This window comes from Rhea pennata, chromosome 5 (assembly GCF_028389875.1).
Source record: "Rhea pennata isolate bPtePen1 chromosome 5, bPtePen1.pri, whole genome shotgun sequence".
Taxonomy (NCBI): Eukaryota; Metazoa; Chordata; class Aves; order Rheiformes; family Rheidae; genus Rhea; species Rhea pennata.
The window spans coordinates 48,180,963-48,193,532 of NC_084667.1; the positions used below are offsets into that span (position 1 = coordinate 48,180,963).

General features: G+C 39.5%; 1 protein-coding gene across 2 annotated transcripts in view; it reads right to left on the reverse strand.

Moving 5' to 3' along the window:
* The window catches only part of STON2 (stonin 2), an 80,148-nt gene extending 73,642 nt beyond the window's left edge, over window positions 1-6,506 (reverse strand). The window contains exon 1 of one of the 2 annotated variants that reach the window (XM_062575925.1): window positions 6,424-6,506. The gene's annotated coding sequence lies outside the window, so the exon portion shown is untranslated. The remainder of the gene's footprint in view (window positions 1-6,423) is intronic. The other variant, XM_062575926.1, reaches the window with a different exon arrangement.
* Between the last annotated feature and the right edge of the window lie 6,064 nt (window positions 6,507-12,570).

Sequence of the window (12,570 nt, forward strand, 5' to 3'; positions counted from 1 at the left end):
GGAGGTGGACAAGTTGATTTCAAAAGACTTTTGAGATCAACTAACAGAGACGTAGGCCCATGAAGAATTGAAGCACAGTAGAAAGCAAAAGGGACAGGGACCCAACATGCTGTTACCAGCCTGCCAGTGACTCACTGTGGCAGAGCTGTAAATCTGACTCCAGCATAACTCATATAGACACAAACAAAAGCATGTTATAGACTACTGAAGATTAGCAAAATTGGAAGAATTTAAGTGTTTACAAGGCTAACAAAGTTCCTTAGAAGAAGAGATTCAAGCTTGAAAGTTAGGGCCTGATTCATTGTCACAGAAGAGCTTTATCTGGCTGTTCAAAGTTGCAATTCCCAAAAGCCTGTGGTCCTCAAACAATTTGGGCTCCAAGCATTTTCATACAAATTGTTTGGATTTAATATAGGATATATTTGTAATTTCTTTTGGAAAAGAGTCAATTTAGATATATTGGTAACAAACTCTGAGCACACATATACTGTGGTAAACTAATAGAGCTGCCTCCATTCAGACAGACTTGGACAATTAGATTAAATTGCAGAAGTCACAGTGACGAGTTATTCAGAGGGAGAGAAAAAGCCCAGATCTGCCCAGATTCTACCACTGGTTTGCTCCCTTTAGTGACACTTGGGATTCTGGCAGTGAATTCTTAAAAAGTCCAGGCACTCAGATCCCCTCTGAGCACTTACTCCTTATGTCCAACTCACGTACCTTATAATTTGGAGTGAGATTCAGGAATATACACCTGACGTTTCCATCATGAATGAGATATGAGTGGACATAATTTTCAGCCAAGTAAGTATTTCAACTTCAGAAAACCAGAAATAGCATGCCAAGAATCAGAGTAAGGAGAAATTATGGGTGGCAAGTCACAGTCCACAGGAACAGCTAGTCATTAAACAGCAACTAATCATTAAACTTCATAGGCCAAATTCTTCCCTACAGCTGTTCTATTAAAATCATTATTGCGAAGTAAACTGCTCTTGTGCTATGGAGCTTGACTAGCTTAAGTTTCAGAAACGTAGCTGGTAATACTTATTCTCTTCAAAAAAATGCTTAGTAGTGCTTTTTACATGAGTCTCAATCACCCACACAACCACAAAACCACCATGCAGTTCTGCAAAATGGTACCTTCTGTTCACAAGAGGCCCTTGGTTTAGATAGTGAGAGAACAAAACTACTACATAACATACCCACCCTGTTTTTCAGAAGTAAATCAAAGATAGATCTTTCAATTCAGCTCACAGCGGGCAAACCCAAGAGCCCACAGACAGATTTGGTTTCTATAAATACTCACTCAATTCTATAAATGCAAATTAGAGCTTGGCCTAAAAGAATATAATGAGACAAGAAGCACAGCTCAGCAAAAAGGGACCCTCTCTCTCTCTCACGCACCAGGCAGGCCTGCTGTCCAGGGACTGCAGGAGCCCTGCTCTGAACCTCAGCAGCAGGGTACTCTGCTGCTCTATGATTACGAGGATGGCTTGTACTATTAGAGAGCACTTTCATAAGCTCTTGAGGCACACAGGCCAATTCTATCCTAGTTTTAAGCCAAATGAATTACACTGAGACACTAGTTCAGTTACCTGAATAAAGGGAGATGATCTAACTTTAGACACCCAAAGTTACACATCTAAGCTAGTCACTTGATACTCTGTTTACAGTCAACAGAAAGAAGATGACACCTTCCCTCTCCCCCCAACCCCCACCCCCAGCAGCCTTCATCCGAGCTATTTAAAATGAGGTGAATCACCCTCTGGAAAGCCTATGGCAACTAACTTAGGCTCATATGTCACACCTAAGTTATGGCAGCTGAATTTCAGCCAAAAATAATACTGTCTGCCTCTATTGACTGCCTCAGTTTCCCCTTTCATTGGTATGTTGTGTAAGTTGGATCCTGCCTAACCCAGTAAAACCTCTTCCAGGGAATCCAGCTAATTCCCCAAATCCTAAGGTATGTATTCCTGATCCCTCAGGGCTTCTATGCAGGTATTTATTATTACTGCTACCAAGTAACATCCCCCATCCTTCTCAGGGTATTTTTGATGCTACTTTTTGGCTTCCTCCTTCACTACTCTCCTTAGGGCTGTTTTTTTTTTTTTTTTTTTTTTTTTTTTTTTTTTTTTTTTCCCCAGGATTCTTTCCTATGAGTTTCACTTAGTTCTGTCTTTTTAGAGAGAAAATACCTCCAAAAGAGCTTAGGAGTCACAGTTAATATTCAAGAAAGATGGCTTTACACAACGAAAAATATAAGTAGGATCATAATCTGTGCATCCCATCTTTCTTGTCAGTATCAAAGAAACAATCCTGCCTTACTCTGCAAAGAATGAGCAAGAGAAACCAGCATTGGTTTGTTATTCAAAAGCTTATTTCACATTTCATATGAATGCCTCTGAGCAATATAAGATGAAATCACCAAGTGCTGATTTGAAGTAATGGCACAACAAATCAAGAGGTTCGTAGAGCACAACCTCTTCTAGTACATAAAAATGTAAACTTCCAAAAAAGTATTATATATATTTTTAGACAAGTCAAGGCAGCAGACTGATGAACCTCAATAAACCACTGCTGAGAACCACTGCTGAACCACTTTCAACATTTTAGAAAATATTTACTATGAGAAAAGTACCTACTGAAGGTAGTTTTGGAATGGGTGATGGGGAAGGCTCTTTAATTTTATGGCTCCCTTTCATCAACTATATCTCTACAGAACTGATACTTTAGAAATCTACATATTTCAGTAATATGCTTTCTATAATAGTATTTTCTATTAGTAAAGCACTGTGCATCTGTAGATACTCAAGGGACATATGCATTAATGTCTTCTCTTACTGTAACTTCTTTTTGAACAGTAAGTTATGGTGTTCATATTTTCTTCATACTATCCTGTAAATATATACCTAGCATTATGTTACATTTGAAAAATTTAAAACAAGTAGTTCAAGATGATTAAGCTTACACTAGCAAGCAGTGTAAACCTTACCAATAGGAACAGATCTGTAGGATGAAACACTTGGCATTAGGGTTGTAGCTCTGATACTACTGCTTTTAGGAGCTTTTACTTCAGATTATCTCTGAACTGGTCCTGAAAGCACTTCCACAGTGAACAGCCACAGAGACACATGCAAACAGTTCTGTTGAATTTTGCTGATCAGGGGCTCTTTGGGTTCTTTAGGTCTTGATTTGGTGGGATGATTTTGTGGGATTCTGGCTACCTAATTCAAGTTAATTTAGAGTCACATGTTCTAAAGTTAGCCTTTAAACTCTATCTACAGTTAGCAGAGAGAAAAGGACAGCTCCAGAGAATTCAGCTCTTCCACACCATAATAGGTGAGAATTGCCTTCTGAAGGCTCTCCTGTCTGAGCTGACCATAGAGTAAGCTAAAATGATTAGCTTAAACACATTCAGCTTTTCAATGGCCAAGATTATATCACAGAAGCCCACCATGTGAAAACTTACATCTCTAACTTATTGCCTGACAATGTTTTTTAGTTTTCCTTGTTTCAAAGAGAAAGTTAACATTGCTGAAAAGCTTCAGACTTGGGCCAGACTTTTATTTTCAGCCTACCTGTAAGCACAGAGCTTTTCACCAATTTAAATTTAACTTATTCTGTTAGTTTACTGGCAAATTCCAGGATGGCTGCTTTGCATAAAGCCTCAGTGCCATACACTTGGGCTAAAAGTCTCCTGAGGAAGTGGTACTATCAGGAGCAGTGTCAAAGCAGGACAAAGCTTGTAGCTAGTCCCACCTTGGAAACTGCCTTCTGGCTGGAAAACTCATCACTTGCACAACAGGGGCAAAAGAAGCCCGACACAGCAAAATATCCTCTTGAGCGATTTGTAGCACATACATTGCATAGAAACTATTTCTCATCTCCATTTACTGATGCCAGACTTGACATAGCTGAAAAATGGTGCATTTAGCCCACTCACAGTATAATTTTAGCCCACACACAGTCTGGCTTTCTCAAACATGAACATGTACCAGTTGCTAGTGCTTAGTGAGTTAGGCTGGCAAGGCAGCTGGAAGGTTTGGAAATGACCACTATTTGTTGCTATTTACTTTGTGGCCATTGGACTTCTATCTAAACCACCACACAGCAGAATATTAATAATGTCACTGATGTAACTAGTGAGCAAAAGGATAAAGGAATAAAGGAGAGGTCTGCAGTTAAAGAGTAAGGTAGATTGGCAAGACCTTAATGATAACTAAGGGCATGAATCATAGGCGGGTACAGGTAGTCAGAAATGAGATCCAATGCACTGTATGAGAGAAAAAAACCTGACTGTTTCTGTTCTTGGAAAGTTTAATTGTCATGTTCTTAATGGCTTTGATATTTTAAAAATAATTTAGAAGGCTCAACTATATAAAAAAATAGTGATCACTAAAGCTGCCAGCTGTATTCCTGTATCTAGGCTATACTATATTTTAGATCTTCCTGAGGAATGGCAGAGTCTTGCTATTACTGCTACTTTCTTTTTAATTCAGATCACCATAAGAATACCACAGAAAGCCTTTAGTATTGTACAGAAGGACCCCAAAACCATTACTTGACAAAGGCATGATATCATAGATTAAAAATAATTCATAGCAAATACCACTTTAAGTTATAATCAGATAAACCTGTGAAAATGCCTTAAACAGGAACCTTTCCAAATCTAGGCTTTGGGAAACTCTTAAGTATGTAGGGAAATGGCATGCACTCCATAATCCCAGGTAACACATCTCACTCTAGATTGGGGAAGGAAGTCTTCAAGCTTGTGATAAACACCACATTTTGCTAATAGATTAATTTGCTACCTGATTCATTTATACGAATATTCATACAAGTTCCACAGCTCACTTGTTAGTGGAACACAAGGTACATTTTAGTCATCTAGGCAGAGAAAAAAAAGAAAAACAAAGAATCCTGTGTCACAGTTAGTGAACCTAAGCATTTTACAAGCAACCGTTACCTTGAAATTTACTTGCCCAAACTAGTAAGTTTACCAAACATACATTTCACAGAAGACATGAATGATTCATAGATGATTCACAAGCATAAAATGCTGTATTCATCAAATATTTGCCTTGACAGTACTAAAAATGCCCTCAAACCATGTGAAACTGGTCTAAGGATAATTCCCATCAAAAGGCCTGACTGAGCAAAGGAAGAGGTGAGCTGTAAAGTATTACCTGACCCAGTCAAGGAGACAAATACTAGTTTTTCAAAGAGAAACATACAAAAAAAAAATAAATAAATAAAAATCCAAGTCTCAAAGAAGATTAAATCATGAGATAAACCCAGAAAAGTTGTCTGATTTTAGCAAGTTTACTCAACAAAATAACTAGCAAAAACCTAAAAAAAAAGGGGGCGGGTTACAGTGTGGAAAAGATATTTAACACAATGACTGTGCAGATGGGCAGGAAAGGGTCTGCCCAGTTGTATATCAACATAAAAATTAACTTTATGTGGGCATATGTAGTTTGAGATTTTTTAATCTATAATTTACATAATGTATTCAAAATAGACCATAGAAAGATCACTGGCAATTTGTATTTGCTTTGCAGAATCTTAACCGCAGAAAAAAAACATTTAGAACACAATATATTTCAGTAGAATCAAGAAAGAAAAAAACCAAAACGTGAGTAATTACACAGAGCAGCTGAGGGGTAGGTGGATACAGGCAGCTTCCACACGCTGCTGTTAATGATTCATTAACCCTTCTGCGGACGCAGTGTAATAAACCCCCAGTGCCTGTACCCAGACATAATGTATGTTATTACAAATAGAGGAGCGCACACATTTGAGAGAAGATACTGACGGGTTGCTAGGCTGCACATCATAAATAGCTTCATCATAAACAGTTATTAAAAAGGATGCAAGAACCAAGGAGAGACAGGGTGAAACACAGTCCAGACGGCTACGGCTAGGAGTGACGCCTTGAGCCCCAGCCAGGGAGCTTTAAGCTGGGTAGCGGAGGGAAAACTCGAGCTCCCTCGAGGTGCGATCAGCGCCTGGAAGGAGGGCGAGGCTCCTGTCACGGCAGTCAGGGGCGAAACGAGGATATCGGCGACCACCCCGAGGGGAAGGGGCTGCCCGATTTAGTTTTTCCTTGGCTCCGATTCGTAGATTTCCTTAACCTTCGCTCAAACGCAGCTTGCAAGCCCGCTCTGGGCTTCCCAAGCAGCGCGGCACCTCCGCTCCCCGACCGGGGCCGCGCGCAGCGGGCGCGCCCCCTCCCTGGCTCTCGTCTCGCGCTGGACGCGCCCCGCCGCGCGCAGCCCCCGCGAGCGCGCAGCCCCAGCCGCCGCCGCCGCCGCCGCCGCCTGCCCCGGCAGCACCACCCGAACTCGCGCCCGCCGCAGCAGCCGCTCGCCGAGCCCCCAGCCCGGCCCCCGCCGACTTCCGGCGCAACAACCAGACACCTACCGGGCAAGGCGATAGCCCGGCGCCCGCAGCGGCGCCCACTGAGGCGCAGCGCTGGCGGCGGCGCAGCCCCCGGCCCGCCCTGCCGGGGCCGCCGCCATTGGGCGCGCCCCGGCGGCGGCGGCGCGCCATTGGCCGCGGCGTCCCGGCCGCCCCGCCCCCGCGCCGCGGGCTCGCGCAGGGGCGGGCCCCGCTCGCAGCCCCCCGGGGGAAGCGAGCAGCGGCGGCCCCGCGCGCCGCGGTGCAGCCCTGGCGCCGCTGCCGCCGGCGGGCCCCGCTCGCAGCCCCGCGGGGGAAGCGAGCAGCGGCGGCCCCGCGCGCTGCGGTGCAGCCCCGGCGCCGCTGCCGCTGCCGGCGGGGCGCGTTTCTGGGGCGCCGCACTGAGCGCGCCGCGCCTGGAGCGCTCGGGGCAGCATCCCGAGGACGCGGCGGCGGATCTTGAAACGGACTTCTGTTTCCTTATTCCCAGAGTTAATCCGTTTAAGTATTTTCCTTGTCTGATCGTGAAGATGGTTCCAAATCAAGGTGCTGACCTGCCTCCAGTCTCACCCCTACTGGTGCTTATTTTCTTGCCTTTCCTTACAAACTCTCCTACCTTCTGTGTAAGATTTCCACGTTAAGAACTTCTTCCGCATTAAGAACTTTTTTTTTTTTTTTTTTTCTGTAGGACACTGATGTCTCATTAAGGTACACAAGACGTTATATAAGATATAAACGTCATTCCATTTGGAGTCATTCAAATGGAATTCTTAAAAATGCTTAAATGTCTCCATATAACTTTATAACTGTGACTTTTTAAAATATCCAGTTCCAATATGAATAGCTATCTCAATACTTACATTGTTAGCCCTGACGACTTTCACAAGAGTAGCAAATATCCTCAGATTATGTATTAATCAAGATTAATATAATTATCTGCAATGCCTATGAAACAGTGAGTAAGCATTGTGTTGAAGTATTACAGAGCTAACCATATTAAGCTAAAATATGAATTCCATTTTTATCTTTATCTTTAAAGATTTCAGACTATAATCTTTGTATACAAATGACTAGAACCTTTAATTTTTAACTCTACTACAATTTCAAGACTTCTAATGAAAGGCAAATTATGGAAAATGAATGTACGTACCGTGTGTACAAACATGAGCACAGATGCGTACACAGCCATTAGTAAAGCTGGCAAGTATCAAGTCACCAAAGAGCTTCCTAGGAAACTGAACCTTGCAAGTTGAGAAATTTTAATAATCTTAATAAATTATGATAATATTTAACAGCCCTGAATAGTACGGGGGAATCATTCTAAAAATCATAGAAGTTTATAACTCTTTCTCAAAGGAACAAACAGTTTAAAAAATATTCCTATAAAACACTTGAGAATTTTGAAACGAAAAGTGCAATATAACCGTACAATTATGATAACCGGTACTAGGCTTGGCAGCCTAGCATATCTGGTTCATCTTATTTTGTGTGTTGTCTTGAAGGAGCTTTCACAGATGTTTCAAAGATTTACTATTCGTACATATTAATTGGGGGACTGCCACTCAGCGAAAAACCAAAGCTACTGTGATACAAGCAGGGTAAATCCTCCAGTATAAAACGTTGACAGGAGTGCCAGCTAGAGGCAGTTAGAAGAAAATAACAGGCAGCTCAAACATACTCAAAACACTATTTGCACATGATGCATAGTTTTATCCAGCACCATAAAAATTTGATTTCTCAAGATAAAACTATTTGGAATTTTTCTTTTTTAGTTACATGTAATCCTCATGGGCCATGACAGATTTAGAAAAGCAGCCGTACACATGTCAAAATTAACTGTTTTACAACATTGACGCAGGCTATGTTGCCAAGGGTAGCCTATCTGTTCCTTCTCCTAATTAATTTGTGGACCAAAATAACTGTGGATTAATTTTCAAATAGTTTCTCTCTTCCTTCCCCATCTTTAATAAATCCAGGGCCCGTATGGCATCATCAACCTATAATGTACTGACCTGGGAGAGACCCTGACTGGAAATAGAGACAGATCAGGACTGTCAACACCTCCCTGGCTTTGGAAAAGCTCTGAGCCCAATTGCTTCTTTTTCCTCTTCTGCCTTGTGAGTAACGGTCAGGATTAGCCACTCCAGGCTGACTTTTTACAATAGTACTATAAACCTATAGTCAAAAATTCAGTCAAAATGGTATCACATTTAGTCCAATACTGGCAGTGGTGGTCTTGCACTGATGAATAAAACCTCATGTTATGTGCTTTCTTTATCAGTCAGACTGAAATTAAGAATCTATGTCAGAATAGAAGTTATATTTTCTGTTTGTTTGCCATCTTTTCCCTCTCCTCCCCACCATGATGTAATTATTAATAGTCTTTAGGTAGTTTAAAGGATGAGGAAAGGGATGTTTCTTCATTAAGAAACCTTTAAAGGAAGAATTGCACGTAATATATTGTTTATATAGTACTTTTTTCCTCTTTTCTGTAGATTGAATAAGTGGCTTAAACTTAAAAGTAACAGCCATTACTTTTTTTGATATTAAGTAAACCAAAACTGCTGTATTCAACACTTGTTTAGTACATACCAACATTATCAGTTTAGAAAATTTGACTCTTTTGAACTATTTATTCCATCAAAATTATTTATCATTATTATTATCAACATTATTACAGACAACTCTGTTTAATACCATTATTCTTGGATTTGTGAGATATTCAACAACTTTTACTTTTTTGCTTCCCAAACACTTTCACTAGTAAGACCTAGAATGGAAGCACAAGCAGGCAACATAGAAGTTGATTTTAAAAATAAAACAGTTCTTATGCTTTCCTGTGTCTTCTCAGAATTTAGAAATAGACAATCAGAAAACAGAAGTTAGAACACATTTTTTTCTCCCAAAATAAGAAAATAATTTAATGCACTCTTTAGAGTCTGGTTTGCATACTCCAAGAGTTAAAGTTTGAATATTAAAGATTACATATGTCTTTCTATTTTCTAGAATATGATATACTATCACCTATTACCCATAACGTATTTTATTTTGGGATTCTGATCTACATTCAAAATTTAGGTATGAAACTCTACAGGGCTGGAGCATCTGAGATCATAATTATGAACACACATACCGGAGAACTGTTTAATGCTAGAAGGATCCCTATTCTAATTTGTTTTGAATACAATCACCTGATTTTTCATTCATTTAACTTGGCACCATATCGATATTTTTTATTTTTATATTAATATTTACTTTTAAAATTATACCAATACTTCCTTCTGTTTTGGGAAACTTTTAACTATTCTGTTTTATTCCAATCCAAAATACGAATAATTCTCAAGCAAATTTCCCTGCAGGATTAGCTGAATTACATCAGCTAAAAGAATGAAATATTTTTCATATTATTGAACAAAATAAGCAAAGCCAGTGCAATCTCTGGAGAGGGATTTAACCCCTAGAGGTATTCCAATAGAAGCCCAATTCAGAAGCATACTGAAGCATCTTCAGACACATACCTACATGGAAACTAGTTCCATGATTAAGCAATTCTGTACATCTCATACTTGTTTATGCAGTATCACAGAGAGTATAGTCTCACTGATACTTGCCCATGCATGTTCCTCCGTCTATAAGCTGATATCAACTCTATGCAGAGAAAATAAATGCCTATAAAGATGCCATGCCGGAAGATTGTTTCCTTGCCTTCCTTACCTTGTGGCACATCGAGGCACACGAATGGTCTTTGCTTCAGCTGACACAGACTAAGCCTGAAAGGAGAAATTAATATGGCCCATGTATTTGTCATTTCTCAGTTCCTCAGAGTCATAACTGACAAGATAAGTTTAAAATCTGTAATGCCGGGACACTACACCAAAAGTGCTCTTTTTTAGGCCATAATATTATCACCTTTGTTTCCCCACAGATAGGACATTTTCCACAAAGAAAAGTTGTTCAGGCATCTAGGAGCCTTTGTTTTGCCATGCACAGAAAGCTGAAATAATCAGTAGCAGCAGAGAATGTTCTGTGGCTCAAGCAAGTTTATAAGATACTAGTGTTATGAATATCATAGTTAGTACAGGAATTTGGAAGTATAAGAAGCGTAGCACAGAAGCAGCACAGGGAGAGTTCAAGATTTAGCAAACAAGCTTACTTGTATCATTTGAAAACTTCCTTTCCTGTAGCTGCAAGAAAATCCTTAGCTTTTGGCCGGTGGAAATCCTGGGCAGGTAGTATAAATGAAGACGTTATTTGTTGTGTTTAAATAAGGAATAATGTGATATAGTTTCCCTTTTGTTCTAGCACCTTTCACAGTCCCAGAGACCTCCCATAGGACTAATACAATATTATATTTGAAATGCTACAAAAACAGATTTATTTCTAGTTTGTGAACTGATTCCTTTCTGCTCCCCCCAACTGCCCATTTTTACTATTTACTATATAGTGTTTCAGTTTTCAGCCAAAGGATGACCTGCAATGTTTACTTGAAATGTAAGACAGCTGTGCTCTATGATGATTAACAAATACCACCAGAAATGTTTAAAAAAATTTCCTGTCACCCTATCTTTTGGAATTGAACTAAAAACAACAAAGGTAGTGCAGAACAAACTTTTGGGGGCTCACTGTAATAATTGGGCCCCAAAACAAAACAATAATAGAAGTTTCACATGTGCAAAACAATTTAGTCTTTCTTTGCATCTTTATGGAGCTCTTCACTGAATATACAAGACACCAGAACTGGCAAATGTAGTAAATGCAGTCATAGTCACAAAAATGTTTCTTTGCTGAGAGAAAATATATTAACCAAAAAGCCCCTATATTCTTGTTTTGTTTTGAGAAATTCTTACTTATATGCACCCTTTGCCTTCCATGGGGTAAAAGACTAGATTCCTAGCCGGAAACTCATCAAGACTGTTTGTTTAGCAAAGTGGCAGAAAAAGCCAACATAGCTGTATGCAGTGAGATCACCACATTTATCTCACTGGGTTTGAATTTCCTTACTATAGTCACCTCCCTTCTGTGCAATATTTCTTCAAATAGAGTTTAACAATCAAGTTACACTAAATTATTTGTAAGAGATCAGAAGTGCTTTACCTATCTGCTTACAGATGAACATTTAGACATGAACCTTTGGATTACACTATAAAATATATACTTTTTTATGTGGCTATTCTTACTGGACTGTCCAATCTAATCATCAGATTGATGAGAAACAAAGATTAAACTAAATGCAGCCTGAACAAAACTAATTCAACTCCTCTCCTTCAACAGCATTTAAGGAGAGTGAACCACAGCATCAGTAACAAAGGTAATTAAACATTGGAAAACTCACTGAGAGGAAATTTTCAGGCCTTTAATTTTTTAATCAAAACTAGATGATTCTCCAAGAGATACTCTTTTTATTAAAAACTGTAAACTGGAGCATGCCACATATTTCTTTGGTGCCAGTAACATCAGCTATAATAAATGATCTTTCCTAGTCTTAAAGTTTATGATGAAGTGTATTTGATTTTTTGATCACACACCTGGTTTTGATACTAGCAAGGCAAGCAAGGTTTTTGTTTAACATTATTGTTGATAGATTTTGGGAAACATCTTAAAAACATGTATCTAAATGCACCTAATATGCCATTATGTCACAGAATTCTTTGCTGGTAAATAGCAAAATCCAGAGCCTAGCAAGCACCAAAGGAAGATTGGTCAGAAGCAAACACTTTTGTAAAATGCATATTTTAAGTTATTTGGACAGTTTATAAATGCTTCATCAGATGATCTCATTAGCAAAAAAAAAGAATAATTAAAACAAGTTTTACCAACTGAGGCAAAACATGTTCATTTGTTTTAGTGAGAAAGTATTCGTACTCTCTGAAAATGCAGATCTAACTTTGCCAACAGTAGCCATTTTCCAGGAGGCTATGGCTCAATTAGTTCAAATTTTGTCTGTACATAATATTCCCAAAAGATGTAGCAAGACAGACTAGCATGGATAGCATGACCTATAGGAAACAGTCTGTCTATTTTAAGATTTTCTTTTTTGTGCTAGTGTGTTTATGTATCGACCAACTTCTTGAATCTCAGACTTTTAGTCTATTTGGTTTTTACAAAATCAGCAGAAGCATTACAAAAAAGCCATGTCTTGCACAGTAAATGTGATGTAAATACATACCACCA